The sequence below is a fragment of the Caretta caretta genome, chromosome 12 (genome assembly GCF_965140235.1).
Source record: "Caretta caretta isolate rCarCar2 chromosome 12, rCarCar1.hap1, whole genome shotgun sequence".
NCBI lineage: Eukaryota > Metazoa > Chordata > Testudines > Cheloniidae > Caretta > Caretta caretta.
This window is the reverse complement of record NC_134217.1, coordinates 38,724,325-38,747,512: the sequence shown is the minus strand read 5'-3', so window position 1 is coordinate 38,747,512 and position 23,188 is coordinate 38,724,325. Positions and strand designations below refer to the sequence as shown.

The following is a 23,188-nucleotide window of genomic DNA, read 5'->3' as shown; positions in this document are numbered from 1 at the left end:
TCGACTCCGCCTATGCCTCTTGCCCTGGTGGAGTACCGGAGTCGACGGGAGAGCACTCGGCGGTCAATTTATCGCGTGTAGACTAGACACGATAAATTGACCCCCCGCTGGATTGATCGCTACCCACCAATCCGGCAGGTAGTACAGACATACCCTCAGAAGCATTCATAGTGACTTCCCTTTCTTAGCCAGTTCTGCTTCTGGGATTATGCTAGGATACAAATTCTACAGTGCATCAACCCTTTTGAGTCTGGACTCTTGGGAGCTGAATTTTCAAAATAGTGCCAGTTGCCTTCAGCAGGAGATGCAGATGCTCAGGTCTTGTTAAAAGCAAACCCTAGCTGATCGCAGGCTGGCCTCAAAGAAGCGGTTTCCTCCGTGGTATATAGTGCTATGCACTTATTGGCATTATCGGGCGGGAGCCCCTGTGACAACGTATAAATCATAAAGTAATAAGATTTGGATGTTACACCTTCACCTGAATCCTATTACAGTGGCTGTTGCTGGGCAAAGATACAAGATCAGATGAACTGTTTGTCGACTCAAGTTTGGCAAATCCGAAACCTTTCCCACCCACGCACAGGTTACGTGCCTCCAGCAGAACACACGCAAGAAGAATATCATAGCAGTTGTCCACGTGGGAAACTCGGAGCAGCACCGCTGTAGAGAGCTGTCAGTGGTACAGTCTTTGCCAGTAAAAATAAATGTCATCACCAGAAACATCCCTCCTGCTTTGCATTACTGTCCAATCTCTTTGAAAAAGCAGCTTCCCATTCTCCCTGCCTGCTCTGTGGACCATCACCTTCCAAACAGTCTGATCTGCCAGGCTGAAAACGTAACCAGTGTCTCTCCCTCCCCTCAAACGCCATCAGCTGAGACTGATTACACACCCCCCCCCCGATTTTACACCCACTTTCACATCCTTTGCACTAGTGTAAATGACTGCACAAAGTGCAGGTCAATGGGGAGTCAGGCCCAGGGAGTTTAGCTAACACAGATCCAGTCTGAAAGGAGAAAGCAGAATGGCTCGCTGGTTTCATTCACAGCACTCCCTGTCCAACATCTGGTTCCCTGTTTGGCCTGTTTACAGGACGTGACAGGAAAGGGATGATGATAAGCTGCGAACAAACCGCTGGGCCTGGGACAGTTTTTTGATGCCATGTTAAAATTAAAATAAAACAGCCCTATGATCTTCCCCCCTGCCCCCCTCACAATTTCTGCTTGATGGAACGGATTATCTTCCCCACACACACACCCTCTCTTTGCACCTCAGACCTGCCAGCAGAGGCAGTTCCTCCAGCCTGTGGTTGTCTGCGTGGGGCATGTTACACTCTCCAAGCCACAACACCCAGGCAAGCACATTTATAATCAGACCCATGTGTACGGTGCATAGGACAGGGGAGACTCTTCCTCTGCCAGGCTGCAGTGTTTATCGCCGACGCCTTGACTTCAGTGGGTGTGATGACAACACACACAGAGCTCTCAAAGGCTTGTTTATCCATCTGTCTTTGGCAGGATATTAACACCAACAGCCACCAGCTACTGACTCTAAAGAACAAACCAAATGGACACTGCAGCAAGGCATGGAGAGGATGGTGGAAAACTTGCTAGGCACCAGGTGGGTAAAAAGCAGGTCTGAATCCATACTCTGGGCCCAATTTGTGGTGCAGAATCTGGTACAGAAACAAAGGAGAGGCAGCTTGCGCTTCCCTTATCGTCATGAGGCCAACCCTGCAGCTGTGCCTTACAGAAGCTGGAACATAGGGACGCTCAGGCTATGTCTGCTCCAACTCCTGCACCAGGAATTCTGCCAGGGTTATCCCATGGGAGCCCTGTGTGGCTTCTTTGCAACCCCTTTGCACCAACGTAGCTGGTGAGAAGTAGTCACAGGGCATTCAGGAATTCGGCCTGCCGGGTGTTGTTTTCATACAAGGGACCAGGTCACATCATTAAGCTCTTGTCCCCCTGCAACCTATGCAGAAGGTGATGAGCTGGGATGGCTCTGTTGCAATTGGTTTGAGAGACAGCTGCAGGAATGGGCAAGGTACAGGCCCCAGGAACTAGCTACATCCAGCTGGGAGATGTCTGGAGGTTGCAAAACTTCATCAGTCAGGTTGTGGTTTTGCAAAAAAAGAGCAAACTCAGCAACGGCTCTGATCCAGGCTCCATTTTATCCAGCGTTCAGGAAGGATCAGATAAAAGACTCCAGTGGGGGGCCGTCTCTGCACAGGATCAGAGACAGATTTCCAAGAGAGACAGATCTAGGAGGGAATGGGAGGGGAAGGAAAGGCTCTGCTGTGTGCTGGGGTGGCAGGGAGAAGCAGGGAGATCTTCAATGCACAGCAAAGATTTCTAACTAGCATACGCAGTGCTTTGCCATTTATTATTTCCTAAGTGCTGCCAGGGAGCCTGGTTCTGTGCAGACCCATTGAAATAGCAGGTCTCTGCCCACAATTGTTTACAGTCTAATGGCCCCAAGGACAGTGTAAAAGGAACCAGGGAGCTTCCCCTAGTTTCTTGCACCCGCATGCCACAAGCTGACTCCTCTCTGCTAATGCCTCCAGGGGTGCTAGCTGCTTATAAGCAGATAGGGAGAGGGCAGGATGAGGGTGGAGTCGTTACCCCAACACCTCCTTCCCAATCAGTGAAGCTGGCCTGCAACAAAGGGGAGTGAACACTGCGGCTTCTCCAATGAAGATGCTTCTCCAGCATGCATGTCTCTGTCTGCAACAACCAGAATTCCTCCTTGGGTCGCCCACTGCCCTCCTCTTCAGAGACACTCTGGCCGCCAGAGCCCTAAGTTTAGCTACAAGGAACAGCAACGGGGGCAATAGAAGGTGGGGAGGGATAAGAGGACAAAAGCTCCTGGGATACCCTCATTGTTATATTTCAGAGTAGCAGCTGTGTTAGTCTCTATTCGCAAAAAGAAAAGGAGGACTTGTGGCACCTTAGAGACTAACAAATGTATTTGAGCATAAGCTTTCGTGAGGTACAGCTCACTTCATCCCAAGAGTTATTCTCAGCGTATTTTCAGGCTGGTTGGAGACAGGATGTCCCCTGAGAAAATTTATGCTCATGAGCTTTCTGAGCAGATGTCTCCTTTAAGAAATATAAGTGAATATAACGCTGGTGAACAGGGCTGTATTGACAGCCTGGGATACTTTCTGACGAGCCAGCAGATACAACCCGGGCAAATGCAGGGCCCATTTCCCTACATACAACCCTGGACCTGCATCCCCACACGAAATCTAATCATCCCCCAGTCTGGGGAAATGGAATCTTATCCAAACTCTGTCACTCCAGCCCGTCTCTAGCCCGGGGTGGGGGGGAAAGAAACCCACTGAGGATGAATGAAAAGTTCAGCCTCCAACGTTCAGATGTTCCTTGGCCAGTTTGCTGAGGCTTTCAACAAAGATCCCAAATAGTGCTAATAGTTCCGGCGGGGTTTTGTGAAATGGACACTTGCCCTGTACGAACTAGGCTGAGGCCAGCAGACTAATTTCACATAAACCAGAAAACAGACCTCTCCAGGATCTAACACTGTGTTTATAAATGCACCCAGCACCATACCACAAAGCAGGGGTGGCCAAACATACTGACCCTCCAATCCGCAAGCGACAATCTTCAGACGTTCGAGAGCCAATGCATGCCTGAAGCCCTGAGACACACACCCCCCCCCGGCCCCACTGGGGAGAAGCCCTGAGACCCCACCACGCTGCCTCAAGTCAGAGGTCCTGAGCTCCCAACCCAGTCTGGTACGTGGGGGGGGCATGTTGGGGGCTCAACGAGCCACACTTTAATGGTAAAAGAGCCGCACGTGGCTCACGAGCCACCGTTTGGCCACCCCTGCTCCATAGACACAAACAGCATCTTGTTTATCAGATAGTGACATCTCTTGACCACTACCAAACTGGGGACGGGTGCGATCCAGTCATCCAGAGGTGAAGGGCTTTGCATCCAATTCCTCAGAGCCCTACAGTTCCCCTTTACTAGTTGTTTGCTGTGTTTAGTCAGGACATACTTGGCAATCCCTGGGCATGGGAGACAGCCCTGCTTCCCCACCCACAGGCCCCTCTCCTTCTTCACAGCACTTGGAAGGGATGATATTTTGCTGTTCTTATCTTGCATGCCTCTTGGTTTAAAAAATGCTTTGCAGATAGCACAAAATGTCTTTCACTGACAGAAACTAGCTCGGTTTGCACGCAGTGAGGCAATTAAGGGGGCATGGGATGCAGGCAGGGCTGACTCGTTAGTTCTGGCATTCATGTAGTGCTTTCGAAGAGGTGGATAGTAAAGAATTAACATTCATTTCCAGTTTGTCCCCTTTCACATGTCATGCTGGGACCATTAAACCCATCAGCACTTGCAGATTACGCTTGCAGCAGGGCCAAGCTATACACATTGAGCAGCTTTTTGGTGCTACAAAATGACAGCAGCCAAAACAGGGATGCAACTCTCTCCATTTGTCAGGCTGCCCGGCCGTCTGCCCTCCCGACTCCCAGAGGCCCTAGGTCTGTGACTGTGCTGCAGCCACATTTTTGTTGGCTCTCACGCTGGCTGGCCTTCGGTACAGGGGTGAAATAACGGTGGGATGGACTGAACACGATTAACAACGCTTTGCTCATGGACAGCACTTTGGGGCTGTGGATCTCAAAGCACTTTGCAAAGAAAGGTCAGTAGCATTATCGCCATTTTAGAGATGGGGAAACTGAGGCACAGAGAAGGGTGTGACTTGCCCTTAATCAGAACCAAGACAAGATTAGAAACCAGGTTTCCGGATTCCCAGTCCAGCACCCTTCCCATTGGGCATGCTGACCTGAAGAAGCACAGATTCAATATGGCAGCCCCCCGCCCCACCTCCATAGACACACAGACACATGCCACTTACACAACTTTGAGCTGTCTACTCCTGCCCTTTTCACCTCATCCACTGAAAAGTACCATCCTAACACTCTACCACCACCCAGATACCCATTGTAATAAGAGACTGAATCATAGAGCCATAGGGTTAGAAGGGGCCGCAAGGGTCAGCTAATCTAACCCCCTGCCAAGACACAGGATTTGTTGTGTCTAAACCATCCCAGACAGATGGCAATCCAGCCTCTTTTTGAAAGCCTCCAGTTAAGGAGCCTCCATGACTTCCCGAGGCATCTGTTCCACTGTCCTTCTGTTCTTACCGTTAGGAAGTTTTTCCTGAGATTTAAATCTAAATCTGCTCTGCTGGAGTTAGAACGCATTGCCTCTTGTCCTGTCCTCTGTGGCAAAAGAGAACAACTTTTCTCCAGCTTTTCTATGGCAGCCTTTCAAGTATTTGAAGACCGATCCTTAATTTTCAAACCTCAGTCACTTGAGAGGGGTCAGAGTCATAAGAACCCTGGAGCAAGCCCAGTCACACACACAAGTAACAAGGGTAGCCAGTGGAGTCCTCAAGGTGTAGATCTATCTTCCACCCTTGGCACTGGAGAATAAGCTAACAACTGACCACCAATACTGCTCCCCCGCTTGGGCAATGGGATTAGATAAATTGGCCTAGCATGGCCTGGATTTCTCTCCTTGGTGCTTTCTCTGTAAGCCATAACCCCAGCCGAAATTACAGTTGTTCAGCTGGTGATTCAACCTCATCTGGGGCTGCGCCACAGTCATTCTTGGGAGGACAAGATGTCCTAAGGGCCCAAGGAAGGGACGCAAACCAAAGCTCCTGCACTTTTGGCAGCTCAAAAATCCTGATTTTTCAGCCTGGACCCACCTCTGTTATAATCCATCCCCGCTCCTTCCCAGCTCGTCCACAGGCGTGCGCTGAGCAGGCCACCCTATGACCAGAAGGGAAGCGGGTGTTCGGGCTAAGGAGAGAAGAGATGTCTGAAGCACTCTCTGCCCCACTGCACGTAAGAATTGCCAGTTTTTAAATAAAAAAAAAACTTTTGCTGGTTTGCCCTGAATCAGCATCGCTTCCCTCGACATAAATAGATTCAATGCCCAGCTAGGAGGAGTTTATCCTAAAATCCAAGATGTGCTAGAGGATCTTTCAGCCAAAGCAAACCAGGCAAAACAACCAGGACTCAGAAAACATGGTGTCCTGCCACAATAGGGTGTCTCCTCTGACCAAAGGCCATCAGAGCTTCCAGGTTTTGTTTGCTTAAATGCTTAATTCTTCCTTTACAATTCTCCCAGCTGAGCAATAGCAAGTGCTCAGCATGGCCTATGCCCCAGGAGGGACCAGACATCCAGGCAGAGACCCTGTAGAGGCCAAAACATAAGGCACCCTGGTCCACCAAGCGCGAAACAACTCCCCAGAGAAACAAGGGAGGAAGTTGCCCTGCTTGTAGAAAGCCACCAATGGAACGTTTTTAAAGCACACTTTTTCCATATGGAGATAAGCGTTGGTGAAAGGAGCCAGACCAGCAGCCAAGGAGACTGCCAGCTCCAAAGAACAGGTGCAGCACCAGTATGAGTTCCCCCATCGGCCACACCTGCAAACATGAGGGATCAGGAGCTAGTTGGCATGCATAAGCCTGCTCCATCAACATGCCTCAGCATTTGGCTGGAGCAAACACCCCTCAGAGAGAACACCGCTGTCTGCCAGTGGTCAGTCAATCCTTAGCTACTCTGCTGGGGCCGCTCCTTGCCAGCTGGAGTGGCTAGTTTTGTGATTAACTGGCTGTTGGAGAACTGGACTGAGACTCTCTATTCAGGCCTTTCCAACAGGCCCATCGCCTCCGGATCAAAGTGCCATTGCAGACTTCACCAGAATTCCATTTAGAGATGGTTCTGCCAGGGTATTTTGGCTGTGGTTTTCCAAAGAGCTTAAGAGAAATGGGCACACAATTCCCACTGAATTACAGTGGGCATTGGGCACCTAACTCACTTGGCTTCCATAGAAAATCAGAGCCCTTGTTACTAAGGGACATTTGCATGAAACCGAGGTGCTAGTTTAAAAGTTTATCTGCACATCTTGCCTAATTGCAGCTCTAATAACTATAAAACCCCTTCTGTTGTGGGACCTTCAGGGTGTTTTACAAACACTAATTCATTCTCCAGATCTCATTTTTCATTTGGGGAAATTGAAGTGCAGGGACCTTAAGGCCCCATGTGGCCTCTAATTTGGGGGTCTTTAATTTCTGAGGCACCCAACTTCAGAAACTAGCACATGATTTGGAGAGGTCTTACGCATCCAGCATCTCAAAAGGAATTCAGTGGGTTCTCAGCACCTCTGAAAGAATCAGGCCCTGCGTGCCCTAAGGGGCACCAAAAGTTAGAAGCTACTTCAAGAAAATAGGACCCTAACTGACTCACCCAAGGTCAAACAGTGCCTGCAGCAGAGCTGGGAGCAGAATCCAGGTCTCTTGACCCCTTGCTCTATGCTTTAGCCCTAAACCACCCCCTTGTCTTTCCTGTGTTCAGCCCACTGTACTGTCTGCAAGGCAAAAGCCAAACGCTAACCCCCGTGCAGGGAGGGCATGCTCAACCTCACTTATATCCAGCCACTCAGAACCCAGTCGATGCCCATCTTCACCCCTCGCTCTTTGCAAGCCATGGGAGACCCCAACAGAGACATCCCTGTTCTCTGACTGTTGGAAAGTCTCCCAAGCCAGACCGTGGTTCCCCACAGCAGACAGAGCAACTGGCACACAGGGGAAAAAAGTTAGCAAGTTTTCTGCAGACAGGGAGACCCAACGCAAACCAGCCCATTGCATTCATCAGCGGCGTGTGAACTGCCTGTTTGGGGAGGCTAGCCCCCGGCCCCGCCCCTCCTCCACCGGGCGCCCAAGCCCCCCACCATGGCCAGAGGAGCCCCGCCACAGCTGACCCAAGTCCTGGCTTGCCAGCCAGCCCAGCCCACCAACCACCCCGCTGGAGTGCCCCCAGCCCCAGAGTGCCACCACCTGGTTCGGGGAAGAGGACCCACCCTGGGCTGGGGCCACGGGGGAAGAGTGGGAGGCAGGAGGGGGCCTCAGGGCAGAGCGTGGGCAGGGGAGGCTGAAATACCCACTGCCCATGATTGCATTCTTATATCAAATTAATTAATTGCGCAAGCCTCACTGAACAGCGAGCTGGTGATTAGCCATGAAGATTACACACAGGGAATAAGGGGCGGTAACAGACCACCCTTCGTAGCAGTGGTTCTCAATCTTTCCAGATTACTGTACCTCTTGCAGGAGTCTGATTTGTCTTGCGCACCCCCAGTTTCACCTCACTTAAAAAACTACTTGCTTACAAAATCAGCCATAAAAATACAGGTGTCACAGCACGCTAGTACTGAAAAATTGCTCACTTTCTCATTTTTACCCTATAATTATAAAATGAAACAATTGGAATATAAATATCGTACTTACATTTCAGTGTATAGTATATAGAGCAGTATAAACAAGGCATTGTCCCTATGAAATGTGTACTCATTTCACTACTGCTTTTTATGTAGCCTGTTGTACAATCAGGCAAATAACTGGATGAGCTGATGTACCCCCCGGAAGATCTCTGTGTTGAGAACCGCTGCACTCTTCTGTGGAGCCAGCCTGGGCCCAAGTGCTAACCCCTGCACTAAGGAACAGGGTAACTAGTCCTGGCTCATGTTGCCAGATGGCTCCAATTAGCTCCAACCACAATAGAGAAAGGGGTGAGAACAGCTCTGTGGGCCTGCATGGTCCTGGAGGGAAACAATCTCCAGAGATTTAGGAAGAAGTTGAGGTTTATGCTGTGTTGTAAGTTTTGATGACCAGGCGCTAAGTCCAGGTCTGTTGGGGATGGGGTAGGGATTCGGCGTTTGCATGGCCGTTAAAGTCACACCTGGCTCCCAGGTGCTAAGTTCTCTGCACTTCATCGGTGACATTTAATTGCTGGTGAGACAGAGGTGTTCCACACGTCGCACGCCTCAGAAAGCCAGGGGGCTTGCAAGGAACTGGGGGCTCTGGGAAAGCCTGTGTGGGGACTAGAGTACTGGAGGCAGTCATGGACTGCAAGTGAGGGAGAGAGCGTAGAAAAAGATGGTTGCTGGAGTGGGGAGGAGAACCTGGGATGGCCTCCCTAATTCTGTCCCTTCACAGCCCCTGTCCTGCCATTCTCTCCACCTTTAGCCCTTGTTTCCCCATTCTGAGTGTCACGGCAGATGCAGCCCTGCTGGGTTTAATATAGGAAGGAGAGCAGCCATTAAGCTATCTCGGATTATCAGTTAAATTTCACAGTGAGGACAGGACTAGAACCCACATCCTCTTCCCCAAAGTCTCCTTCCACCTGAGCAGCAGGCAAAGAGGAGGTGTGCACTTGATGCTGTTTTCACGCAGGACAAGGGAAGAGCCGTCTAGGGGACAATTCTGTAATATCCTGGGTATGCGGCTGGTGCAATGCTGTAGAAGAGTTATCGGCGTGAGTGAGGGATAGGGACATAACTCATAGAATCATAGAAGATTAGGGTTGGAAGAGACCTCAGGAGGTCATCTAGTCCAACCCCCTGCTCAAAGCAGGACCAACACCAACTAAATCATCCCAACCAGGGCTTTGTCAAGCCGGGCCTTAAAAACTTCTAAGGATGGAGATTCCACCACCTCCCTAGGTAACCCATTCCAGTGCTTCACCACCCTCCTAGTGAAATAGTGTTTCCTAATATCCAACCTAGACCTCCCCCACTGCAATTTGAGACCATTGCTCCTTGTTCTGTCATCTGCCACCACTGAGAACAGCCAAGCTCCAGCCTCTTTGGAATCCCCCGTCAGATAGCTGAAGGCTGCTATCAAATCCCCCCTCACTCTTCTCTTCTGCAGACTAAACAAGCCCCGTTCCCTCAGCCTCTCCTCGTAAGTCATGCACCCCAGCCCCCTGATCATTTTCGTTGCCCTCTGCTGGACTCTCTCCAATTTGTCCACATCCCTTCTGTAGTGCGGGGACCAAAACTGGATGCAATACTCCAGGTGTGGCCTCACCATTGCCAAATAGAGGGGAACAATCACTGCGCTCGATCTGCTGGCAATGCTCCTACTAATGCAGCCCAATATGCCATTGGCCTTCTTGGCAAGAAGGGCACACTGCTGACTCAAATCCAGCTTCTCATCCACTGTAATCCCCAGATCCTTTTCTGCAGAACTGCTGCTTAGCCAGTCGGTCGCCAGCCTGTAGCGGTGCATGGGATTCTTCCGTCCTAAGTGCAGGACTCTGCACTTGTCCTTGTCGAACCTCATCAGATTTCCTTTGGCCCAATCCTCCAATTTGTCTAGGTCACTCTGGACCCTATCCCTATCCCTACCCAGCATATCTACCTCTCCCCGCAGCTTAGTGTCATCTGCGAACTCACAAGCAGCAAAGGCAAAGTTCTACCGCTCTCCCAGAATAAGAGATCACACACAGTTTCCTCCCCCACTTCATTATTTTGCAAGTCTCAGTTCAGGCGAGAAGCAGAAATGCTGAAGTGACATGAGAGTCATCCCTCTGGAGACTTCCACACCCAGGCAGTTCTGATAGCCAAGATAAGCAGCCAAGTGTAATCACAGCCTCCATACCTTTCAAGCTGCGCTCAGACTGTCAAAATCCCAGCCTAGACCAATGGCAGTTCTACAGGAAGTTATCTCCATTTTATTTCAGGCTCAGCTCAAACTCATGGAGATAGAAGCACAAGGACTAATCGTATACATGCATATTTCCTTTGCCAGTGCCCTGACAGTGAAATGATCTCCCAAGGGGCTTTGTTGAAGCCCCATCGCTTGGGATTTCAAAAAGTAGACTGGACTAAGCACTAGAAAGCATCCCATAGGGAACAATCCCATACTAGTCCCTGGGAAGAGGGACCACATGATCCCTTTAGCATCTTTCTTAGCTTTACCATCTGTGATTCCCACAAAGGCCTAGATCTTGAGAGATCTGGGCCAAAGCTGATTGCAAGGCTAGTTAATAGGTTTCCATTCATACTGTGCAGACTGATGAATTGCTAGAGACATCATATGGTAAACACAAATGAAGAGATGGCTGCATTCAGTTCTTTCCTCTGCGCAGAGCTCCAAGCTGCACTCAGGCAGCAAACTGTTTGCGGACTGTTCAGTGTGCGACTGCCCCCAGGGCTACACGGGGGAGCATTTCCCCATTACCCTACCAGCAGCGAAAACCTTCCAGGGGTGACACTCAGCAAAGTGCATTGATGTTGGCAGGGACAGTGAGTGGCTCGTTGAAGATTTTAATCTTTAAAAGATTGCATTGACCTTGGCAATCAGCAAAGTGCATTTGCAGCCAAAGGTAGGATTTTTACCAGTAACCTGTTAGAGCAACGATAGAGCTCCAGTCTACACAGCTACTCAGAGGACTTTGCTTAGAAGCAGCTCTCGAGGCAGTTACTGTCTTCACCGTTGGCTTCAAGAATCACTCAATGCTCCAGGCACCTGGTTTGGAAGGGGGGGTATTTTTTTTTTTTATTTGCAAGGTTGCAGAGAGACAAGGCCAGGCTGCCTCTTTCCCCTGCAACCTGAGCAGGAAGGGAAGAAGCCCCCATAGGACTGGGCCCCAGAATGCTGGAAACATTTAAACACAGGCACTGACTTCCCATTTTGGCCGGCGGGTGCTCCTCTCCTACCCTGATTCTCCCGGGCAAGCGGTTGGCGAGGCCTCAAGGCTGAGCGGGGGCAGGGCCTCAGGATAAAGCGGGGGTCCTCGAGGCTGGGCTGGGTCTCGGGATGGAGCGCAGGTGCAGCCATGGGGGGAAAGAGGCTGAGCAGGGGTGGGGCCTCAGGGAGAAAAGGCGGTGCGTGGGCAGAGCAGGGCCACAGTCCAGCCACCTGGACCCACAAAAGATTCATCCGGCCCTGAGGGTGGTGAGCACCCCTATTTTTGGGGGTGGGTGCTTGAGCCCCGGAGCACCCACAGAGTAGGCACCCATGCATTTAAAGAAATGTTTATTTGGGCATGATCTTCCGGCTGTTTAAAGACCTGGGGGAGGCTTCCAAGGAAGAGATTGAATGGGGGAGGTGAGAGAGAAAATGAAAGGTGATTTCCCTTGCCCCCCTCAAGGAGGAGAAAAATCTCCAAGCATTTGAAGGAGGGGCTTTGGGTCAATGCCTTGGGCAGAGATTTGGGTTCAATTCCTGGTGCTGCCACAGACGCCCTGTGTGACTTCAGACCAGTCACTTCATCTCTGTTCCTCAAGTCTCCATGGGTCCCACAAGGACATGGGGGTTGGGAAGTATGCAGCTGGTATGGTGCTTGGAGCCATAACTATCCAGCTTGAGGCACTGCCGTACAAGACACTGTGCACCTCGAGCCGCTTTCCAAGAGGCGGGTCGGTTACCAGGGATAGGGTGGATTCTCTGCCCCTTAAAATCATTAAACCCAGAGCGAATGTCTTGCTAAAGAATGTCCACATGAAATGGGCTTGATGCAGGAATATGTGTGTGACCATCTCTGGTGTGTCGGGCGGGAGGTCAGATCAGAGAGTCATAATGGTCCCTTCTAGCTTTAAAATCCAGGCATCTATGACTGTTCTGGAGCCACCGTGGAAACCTGTATCTCGGAAACGGATGACAGGTCAGGGCTATATGCAGTAAACTGCCTTCTGTTTCTCTGCTTTGGGAGCTAAATATTCTCCTGCCTACTGGGAGATTGCGATGGGCTGCAGCAGCAGGCTGCAGCCCGCCAGGCACTAGGTTCTGCCTCCATCAGATTTGAAAACAGAAGGCACGTTTGGATCGGTGCCTTGCAGGGGTGCATCAGCTGTAGAGCGAAACCAGCAAAATCATCATGGGCCAGAAGGCAAATGAATGGGTTGGGATGGCCGGGGGGGGAGGGGCAGCAATTTGGAGAGCTCCTGCCTCTTTTTCCCTGTGAACAGAGCATGCTGCAGGAACTCACCCTTTCTCAGGACCCTACTCTGGAAGCATGAGCCACATTGGACAACTGGGCAGCTCTGCATCCCCAGAAACGAGATAGCACCTGGCAATTTGCTTTAAAGAGTTATAGCTACAAAAGAACCTCCAAATGTTTGCCTGCATGAACGAATTTGGCGTCCCGGGGCTAGGACGGGATTCGGCATCCAAAGATTTGAACTCTGGACTCTACCACTGACAGCCTGTGTGACCTCGGGCAGGTCCCGTCAGCTCTGTGTGACTCACCTTCCTCATTTGTAAGATGGGAGTAAATACGCTTCCCAAACTCTGTGAGTGGCCTGAGATCTGTGGGTAGCACCACGTTAATAGTTCCCGGGTTGTAGGTCCAGCCCCTCAGAGTAGTGAGGCTCAATTGAAGTTAGGCACCTAAACACCCTTTGACTTTCTGGGCTGTAATTCCTAGAACAGCAGAGACCATGTGGGCCTAAATTTCAGTGACCAAGTGAAGCCAAATAGTAGCAGAGGAAGAGAGAAATTACAAGCCTGGGCAAAGAAGGACAGACGTGTTTTCAGCTTAGTTGGGAAGGAGACAGAAAGAGAGAGACACATACAGTTCCAGATGGCAGAAGCAGCCGAGCACAGACATCGACATGCACCGCCTTTAGCCAGCACACGATCGCCCGGGGCTGGGGGTTTTTTTGCCAGGAGTTAATAGGGAGAGAGGCAGAACCAAGGGGAAGGCAAAAATAAGGATGTCTTTGTTTCACCCCAAAATGCAGGGGAAGAGGGTCAACAGCTGAGTAGTGACTCCGCAGCTTGGAGCAAAGAGCTTTATCAGTGTATAGCAGCTTGACGCCCAAAGCCTGTGATGCGGCTAGGATGACCAGATGTCCTGATTTGATAGGGAGAGTCCCGATATTCAGGGCTTATATAGGTGCCTATTACCACCCCACCCTCCGATTTTTCACAGTTGATATCTGGTCACCCTAGATGCAGCTCATGACAGAGAGGTTTTGATCAGGGCTGTGGTGAGAGCTGAATCGGGTAGGTGTAGTCACACCAAAGCTACAGAAAAGGAGTACTTGTGGCACCTTAGAGACTAACCAATTTATTTGAGCATGAGCTTTCGTGAGCCACAGCTCACTTCATCAGATGCTCAAATAAATTGGTTAGTCTCTAAGGTGCCACAAGTACTCCTTTTCTTTTTGCGAATACAGACTAACACGGCTGTTCCTCTCAAAGCTACAGAGAGGGTGACTGTTAGCTCTAGACTCTGGGACAGGCTGCCTCCGGATATGCAGCCCAAAGGGCGCTTCGTCCATCCCAGATTCAGGCAAGTTCTGCTCAGCAGCCCCAGCCAAGTTTTCTCCAAGAGGTTCCTGGCAGAATCCTGACCAACTCTCACCAGGTTGGGTTCCAAATCTTAGTGAACGTGGGTTGAAACTAGGCAGAGCTCTCGCTGGGTTGGACCGAGGTTTGCTTGGTGTTTTATCTGCCTGTACGCAGCTTGGGCAGTGCCTGCAAGAGCAGCGTGGACTCCGCTCCTGGGGTAAGACCTGGAACATCAGCTTGTGCAGAATGAGGGTGAGGCTACGGACATGCCCCTGACCTGCCACACCCACTTTGAGATGTGTAACAACAGCTGGCATTATCACTTCTCCTGTACTTGGCCCTACCACAGCATAACTGGTGGGGCTGTCATTTCCCCTGGGGCTGGTGGGAAACCTGGCTTCCTGCTCCCTCTGTTGAGCATCTGTGCAAATACATCTAACACACGGGGCATGTCTATCGCAGGAATAGTCTGTTCTCTGCAGACCGACCCTGGCTTCGGTGGAAGCAGGATCCCTGCAGATGCTGCTTCCAGGTTCAGACATCTGCTCGAGACACTCTGCTCTGCAGATTGTGCTGCCTGCAAAGCCGCTGATCCAGATGGCCTCCTGCCTTTTCCCATTTGCCTGCTGGGACAAATTAGAAATGGGACTGGAGAGGTAACAACCTTATTGCCAAACGTCTGCTGGAGAGAGACAGCATCTGGGCACTCAAGGGCGACATGCTTCAGGTGAAGTCTTTGTCACCAAAAAAAAAAGGACTATCTGTTCTGGACTGAATGTTTGCAAGCTTCTTTGATGGGATCCTACCGTGCAACTGCCATTTACAAAGTGCAACTTCGCTCCCTGGAGGAATGTCATTGAGAGAGATGGGAATTGTTAATTCACCTAGAGGCTGTTTAATAGCTCTGTTCCTTTATATTATTCATGACGTATTAAAGCTGTGGGGAGGGACATTCCTAAGCAGAAGTTCATGGTACGAGGTCTGTGTTTTGCATAATAGCATTATTTGGCAGCTGAAGGGCTAATTATCGGCATCTCTTTCCCCTGGGCTAACTAGGCGCAAAGCTGCATTCCTCCCGGCTAGAGGAGTCTGGGAAACAGACAATGTGGGAGAGTCACAACTGGTAGCCTACACCTGCAGTATGTGTTCAGCTCAAGGTAAGTGAACGAAGCTGGGGGTATCTGCAGAATGGGGAAGGAATGCGGTGTTAGCTAGTTCCACATGATAGAGAATGACTCATTTGGTCTCTAGGGCTCAGATCCTCACAGGTATGTAGGCACTTAACTCCCTTCAATTTCAACCACAGTTAGGGGACCTTTTAGGATCTGGTCTTAGTTCCTTGCACTATTCGAAGTTATGGCCTGATTTCCTGGAGCACAGAGTAAAAGCTGTACGTTCTCAGTGCTTCTGGGAACTCAGGAAAGACAAGAGGGCGCTGTTGAGTCTCTGGTTACAGGGAGGACCTTAAATCAACGCACGGAGGCTCACCAGTACGAGCCATACCTCTGAGCTTCACTAATCACATCTGCACTGTATGGGCATCAACAGAGCCTGCACTAGCTCCATATCAGACCTCTGAGGCTCGCTCTCTTTGGTAATCACAAAGTCTGGGTCAGGAATCTAAAGGCAATCTCCCCAGGCTAGGACACACTCAATCATTATTTGTATTTGTGTGGGGCCTAGAGGCCCAGACCGAGATCCAGGTCATGGGATTTACAGACATGTAGCGAGAGGCAGTACCTGCCCAAAGAGCTTTAGTTAAAACTGATACGACAGAAGGAGTGCAGAAAAGTACTGTTCTTCCCATTTTATGGATGGCACTGAAATACTGAGGGCCTGGTCTAAAGCCAATTGTAGTCAGTGGAGAGGCTCGCTTTGACTTGAATAGGCTTTGGATCAGGCCCTCACAGCCAGATGTTTAGCAGGTATGTAGGCATGGTGCTCCAATTGATTTCTATGGGAGTCAGGCGCTTCACCACCTTGAAACATCTGGCCCTCAGCCACTTGCCCAAGATCACTCAGGGAGTTTGTGGCAGAGACCACAAAACTATCTTTCCTCGTCAATATACACTGCTGCCACCTGGATAAAATGAATTTGTTTTGCGAACTGAATCCAACAGTCAGGTGCTCAGCAGCATCCCATCTTCCGAAGAAAACCTTACAGACACCTCCATTCACTCTGTTTACTCTTGAAAGCTAACAACGATTAAGGTCAGCTGTGACTTTCAAGTGCAGTAGCTGTTCCTGAATAACTCCATGTGTGGACACCCTTATTCCGGAACAAGAGAGCCTTGAGCCTGTTTAGTTTAATCCATTTTCAAAGGCACTCTTGTTCTGGAATAAGACTGCCACCGATGGAGTTATTCAGGAACAACTCCATGTGAGGACAAGCCCTGAGCAGATGCCTCCTTGGAGAGCATCAGAGAGGGGAACCTTGGATGGATGCAATGACTGCGCCACGCGCTTCCCTCGACTGGTGCATGGAGTTCCCATTTAGGCCTGTGGGTGAGAGATGTTGTGTGTGGAGCAAGGGCATCTGCAGAGGGACCCCAGAGAGTATTTGGAAACGAGCACATAACTTTACACGAAAAAAGCTTTTGTTCTACTCACAAACTTGGACAAGTTGACGGAGGTTAATATAAAAAGCAGAGGGAATTGAGAGAGAGGGAGAGCATTTGCTCACTTGCCAGTTGTGTTGTTGAAATCCAGATCACTCTGTAAGGAGGGGAAAAAAACCCAAAGCCAAGCGCTTAGCTCTGCACTTCCATCCCTGTTTGCATTTTCCAAAGATCGTTCATTTCACACTCCTTTTTATAGTGCCTGAAGAATGCGAGATCCATGTGTGCTCAGTCAAACCCGCTCCTGGCTGCAACTCACAAGCCCCGGTCACTGGGGATAGCTCACTGGTGTCCACCGTCCCCCCAAGCCATCAAGATCAGCTGGTGCAAGCGTTTGGCAAGGCGGAAATTTGCCGGCTTCCTCCATGGATTTCCCCTGATTATTATTAATGATTTTTAATCTGATGCTAAAGAGGTGAGGCCATTGGTGCTGTTGGTAACAGCTGTCTCTGATTAACCGTGCATTTAGAAGTCATTTTCATTTAAATCCCACAGCCAGCTAATAACTCCCTTTGGAAGGTGCGTACGCCGTTGTGTCAACTGAAACAAAAAATTCTTAAGTAGAAACAAATTCATCATCATCTGCTTAGTGCGAATGCGTGTCCGCAAGAAAACCTCTGCCACAAGGGAGAGAGCAGGCCAGCCTTTGGAAATACCAGTAAAGGGGGAGGCAGCTCAGAGCAGAACAAATGGCTGTCCAATTAAGAGACTCCGGACCAGATTCTGACACCATCAAACTGATGCGAACCCAGGGCAACACCCAATCTAGCCCTCTGCTCTTTTTTAAGGATATGGGTGAATGTGGTTAGCCCTGGGTAATCTGTAAATAAGGAACTGACAATGCTGTCCCCACCTAGCCTCAGGGCAGGCAGGCACAAGGTAACACAGAGCTCTCTACATGCACTTTCCAAGTCCACATCAGGGGTTTTACCAATGCACAAGTCCCAATTACAGAGGTAAAACAGCCTCTCTACTCCTCCTCCTCGAAATTCCAGGTTATGAATCCCAGGATCTCATTAGCTTTTTTGGCCATCCCATTGTACTGGGAGCACTTGTTCAGCTGATTTTCCACCACGACCCTCAAATCATTTTCAGAGTCCCTGCTTCCTAGGATAGAGGCCCCCATCCTCTAAGCATGGCCAACATTCTTTGTTCCTTCATGTACATATTTACATTTAGCCATTTAAAAAGGCATATCTTTTGTTTGTGCCCAGTTTACAAAGGGATCTAGATCACTCTGAATCAGTGACCTGCCCTCTTCATTATTTACCGCTCCCTCAATTTCTATGTCATCTGCAAACTTCTTCCGTGATGATTTTATGTTTTCTTCCAGGTCATTGATAAAATGTTTATGAGCATAGGGCTTAGAACCAATTCCTGCAGGACCCCACTAGAAAGACTCCCCTCAACTATGAATCCTCATTTACAGTTACATTTTGAGCCCAGCTAGCCAGTTTTTAATTAATTTAATGTGTGCCACATAATTTTATATCATTTTAGTTTTTTAATCAAAATATCGTGTGGTACGAAGTCAAATGCCTTGCAGAAATTTAAGTATATTATGTCAACACTATTACCTTTATTGACCAAGTTGGTAATCTTTTAAAAAAATCAAGTAAGTTTGACAGGATCTATTTTACATAAACCCATATTGATTTGCATTAATTACATTACCCTCCTTTAATTCTTCACTAATTGAGACCAATATCATCTGCGCCATTTTCCTGCCTTGCACTCATGTCATACTGACTGGCCTATGATAGCCTGGGCAATCCCATTTACCCTTTTCTAAATTAGCACATTAGCTTTCATCCAGTTTTCTGAAACTTCCCCAGTGCTCCAAGACTTATTGAAAAGCAACATTAATGGTCCAACAAGCTCCGTGGAGAGCTCTTTGAAAACTCTTGGAGGCAAGTTATCTGGACCTGCTGATTTAAAAATGTCTAACTTGAAAGTAGCTTCTGTTTAACATCCTCCTGAGATACTAGAGGAATGAAAAGAGTGTAACCATCACCATATGCTGGGACAAGATGATCTGTTTTTCCCCAATACACAACAGAAATATCTATTGAACACCTCTCTCTTTTCTGCACCATTATTGATAATTCAACCATTTCTGTCTAGTAATGGATCGATACAATTGTCAAGATTCTTTTTGTTCCAAATATAACTTAAGGAAAATAAGGAGTTTATCTCCACAGGCCATAGATTTCTTCTTGTGTGCCTTCACTTCCCTTATCAATTTTCTACAGTTTCTAACATCTGATTTTTATTCATTACTATCAACTTCCCCTTTGACGGGTGGGGCTTAGACTCCACCCCTTCCTGGGCATTTCCAACTGGCTAGCTCCCTGCTCAATATGCTGGCTTCTGTTAATCCCATTTTGGATGCCTAACTCTCCCTGTGCATTATACAGGGAGCCTGGGCACCTAACTCCGGGTTGTGAATTCCATTCGGCAGTACGGCACCTAAAAGTTAAGCATTGCAATGCTTAAGTACTTTATGAATCTAGCCCAAAGTGTTTAAAGAAGTGATAAAGCATTATTTTGAACTTTTTTGTATACACAGAAATAGATAGATATACACATGGGTCTTTTGAAAAACAATGAATGCATTCACACTGACTAAACTTCATAAAGCTCTTTTTTCCCTGCAGGACATAGCTGCTCTGATTTTAAATCGCTGCTGTTTTTCAGAAGGGTACCAAAATGCCCTCCTACCTACTGCATATAAACAAGTCATTTGCACTTTCCATTTCTGTTTCACTTTCTTGTCCTCACACACTGAGGGCAGGTGTACACTTAAAAAGCTGGACCACTGCAGCACTTTAGTGAAGATGCTACTATGACCTTCTCCCGTCAGTGTAGTTAATCCACTTCCCTGAGAGGCAGGTGCTGTGTTAACAGGAGAAGTCCTCCTGTCAACATAGAGCTGTCTACACCGGGGGTTAGGTCAGTATAACTGTGTCACTCAGGGGTGTGGTTTCTTCACACCCCTAAGCAATGTAGTTATACTGATGTAAGTTTGTGGTGTAGACCTGGCCCGAGTAGGACGATGCAGAAAGCACTGGGTCTTCCAGCGCTGCAGCAGATTACATTCCACAACCCTTCATTTACATTAGTTAAGATTAATCACCACTTTCTATTTGCATCCCTTTTTAGAAAGTGTTTTAATTACTGGGGCCTAAAATTATTTGTCAGTGTCCCCTGAAAGAAAAGTCGAGTGCTGTGAAGAAATTCTACAAATAAATCCCAACCCATTCAAATTGAAAAGTCAGAAACTGTAATTAATTACCAGACTCCCAGTGGCAGGACCCACAGTAGCTTCATTAGGAGAAGGAATCACAACTATACTCTTCCCAACTATACGGGTGTTTTTACTCCAGTCAGAGTTTACTTAAGGTAAAGCCAACTGATCTAAATGTTCCCACTTTGAGAGTATGTCATTAATTATGTATCTAACAAGAAATGAAAAAACTTGCTTCTCTTTCATCTGGCATTGGAAGGTTTTCTGATAGCGAAAGAGAAAGAAAGAGAGAAAAAGAAAGATGGAGAGATTGATCTGACAACATTAAATACATTGGGCTACTGGTGTGAAAGTTAGGTTGCAAATTATACTTATTTTCAAAAAAGTGATTTCACATGATATTGCAATCCCAAAGGCTTAAAAAAAGGACAAATACAAAAAAAAATCTTATAATATTGTGGACTATTAGTGATTTTTGATTTTCCTCTATTTTACTTTCCCCCTTTTTCAGTGGCAAAATGGGGTGAAAGGGAAAAATACCAAAAGGCAAAAAAACAAACCCCAAAACACTGGGAGAGAATTTGTTTGCAAAACTCAGCATTTTAAAAAAACAAAAATGAATTCCGTTTTGAAAACTGCAGAGTGAAAGTTATACCCAAATCTTCTGCAAAAAAAATGTATTCACATATTTCAACCTGCTCTGCTTAGAAGCAGAATACCCTGGATAAGATAAGGTAACATACACTGGTGAGGCAATGGTTATAGAATGAATTTTTCCTCTCTAATTCATCACGAATCAGAGGGGTATTTATGGGTGGGCAAAGTTGACAAATGACTACTGGGCCTTCTTTGGCCCCAGTCCTGCAAAATGGGGAGTTTCTCCTGGGAGCTGCTGAGCACCCATAAATTCATTTGAGATCAACGAGAGGTGAGAGTAAAGCAACCCCTCCCTAGAGGTGATCTGTGCCTTGCAAGATTGAGCCCTTAGTGAAGAGACTTCAGGGACTCTTAATCAGTGTCTCTGCATTTGAGCCCCCTTCAATTCCCCCTCCCCCAGCCTTAACTCCCTGGACTTTTATCCTTAATGCCACACCTGTTGAGACGCCATCACTTCCTTTATCACCACAACCAGTGATTGTGTACAGAAACTTTCTACAACAGAAACGTTTCTAGTCAGCCTACTCTGCTACCCTGTTTCATTAGTTAATGCCCCACCAACACTAAGGCAGCACACAATCATGAATGAGACCAACCGAATTTAACAGGGATTTGTAGAAACTTAGTAGGGTTCTATAGAAATTAATAGAAGATGAGATCCTCTGTATAGGGACCATCCTATAGAACTGGACAGCAAGGATTCTCTATTCAATTCTATGAGAGTTAAAAAAACAGAGGAAGTGGACAGATTTCTATAAAATTCGGTAGGGTATTTCCCAACTGGTTGTTCTCAGGGTGAAGAGCTTCGCGGTCAAGCACTGCTCAGGCACATAGAGAGGTGAGGAAAGCAGATTGTAGGAGTTTTTCGTGCATGTAATGTAACACATGCATATTCTATACTATCTACAGACAGCGGGTGTGTTTTGGCTTTAACATGGTATTGGATCTTTGAAGGGAAAGTGCAAAATTTTACTCTCCTGTACATAGGTATAAGTAGCCTTTGGATATTTCTGTGCATGATATCTGGATTAAATTCCTGTGGGGAAACCTCTATGAAAAGCAGAAAAGTGCAGCAGCTTTTGTTAGTTCCCGAATTGTCTTTAAACACTCAATGGCCCGAGATGCAGGGACTTTGAAATTCAAAACACTGGAGGTGGATCTTTTCTTACTTTCGGGTCACACTGAATCACAGTCTGTCAGCGAAAGAGGGGCATTAGTGCAACAAAAATAAATTCATTTTAAAAGCAAAACTAATATTTGTAGGGTTTTTTCCCCATCATTTTTATGTCATCGGACCTGAGTAAGATTACAGGGTTCTGACCTGTATAGAATCAGGTGATAAATGCCAGCGTAGTCCATAGCTCTTCTGTAGCATTTCACATCTCTAAGGTGCTATAGAAACAGCCAAATCCTACAGCATTCTGCACCATCACATACACTGGTAGGAGAATTTAGGACTAGAGAATCAGCTGCAAGAAATCATGCCAAGCAAACGGAAACTCAGGCAGGCATGACCCAGCCAGCCACACTGGAACAAATTCTCCCTATTACTCCATGCAAATCTTGGGGGAGCATTTAGCGAGAGAGGGGCAATGGAAGCAATCTGAAGGCAGCAATTTGACCAAGACCATTCACATCATGGGGAAGAGGACGTTAATTAAAACCAGTCACAGGAGAGAAACAGGCCACTGGGAAAAGGTGTTGAACCAAGTGGAAGGCTGACAAAAAAATTTAACTCAATTCCTGCGGCTTTGGTGCCCAAACCCATCAAACATTTCATGTTGTAAAGAGATCATGGAGGTAAATATCCTGATAATCCCACTTATTGCACCAGGCATCAGCTCTGTTTGTGCAAACCCTCTAGAGAGGCCTCCAGCTGAGCCAGTGAATGAACCCAACAAAAAAGGGAAGGCAAGATTTGGCTACTTTTGCACATGCCAGTTTCTTTGAACGCCTGGCTTGTCGTGCAAGAACCCTAAACTAATGGGCAACTTTAACATTTCAGTACCAGCAATAGAGCATAAAGGAGCTATTATTTACTGCTCAGTGTCATGCAGTTTTCAATGTACGGAGTATCACCATATTCATAGATTCCAAAGCCAGAATGAACCATTATGATCATCTAGTCTGACCTCCTGTATAACACAGGCCCAAAATAATTCCTAGAGCTGAGCTTTTAGAAAAACATCCCATCTTGCTTTGAAAATTGTCAGCGATGGAGACTCCACCACGCTTGTTGTTCCAGTGGTTAGTTACTTACACCTGTCACAGGTTCCGCACAGGCTTCCACCTCCTCGTGCCTGTGCCCTGTGTTGGCCGGCCAAATAAAGAGTCCCAATGCCTTCTTTGGTGCTTCACCCTTGTGTCTTTATTTACAGAGCAACCGTGTAGTCCCTTTAATTCCCCCAACAGATATCCCCCTTCAGACCCTTCCCAGGGTCTCCTGGCCCACAAGGCTCCTCGCCTTTGGTGAGGAGAAAGAGCTGTAAGCCTCCTATCCCCCTCCCAGGCTAGCCTCCTGATGAAGCTTTCTCCAGGGC

General features: G+C 48.0%; 2 long non-coding RNA genes across 5 annotated transcripts in view; one reads left to right on the top strand and one right to left on the bottom strand.

Moving 5' to 3' along the window:
• The window catches only part of LOC142068678 (uncharacterized), an 81,715-nt gene that overhangs the window by 48,758 nt on the left and 9,769 nt on the right, over window positions 1-23,188 (bottom strand). The gene's annotated exons all lie outside the window — the stretch shown is intronic.
• Window positions 1,403-22,993, top strand: LOC142068381 (uncharacterized). Of its 4 annotated transcripts, none has more exons than XR_012664609.1 (4): window positions 1,403-1,618; window positions 15,183-15,283; window positions 16,944-17,159; window positions 19,402-22,993. It is a non-coding gene; the product is annotated as an uncharacterized LOC142068381 (long non-coding RNA). The 4 variants fall into 4 exon arrangements; XR_012664608.1 differs by having other exon boundaries at window positions 17,240-22,993; XR_012664606.1 differs by having other exon boundaries at window positions 1,408-1,618; window positions 16,944-22,993.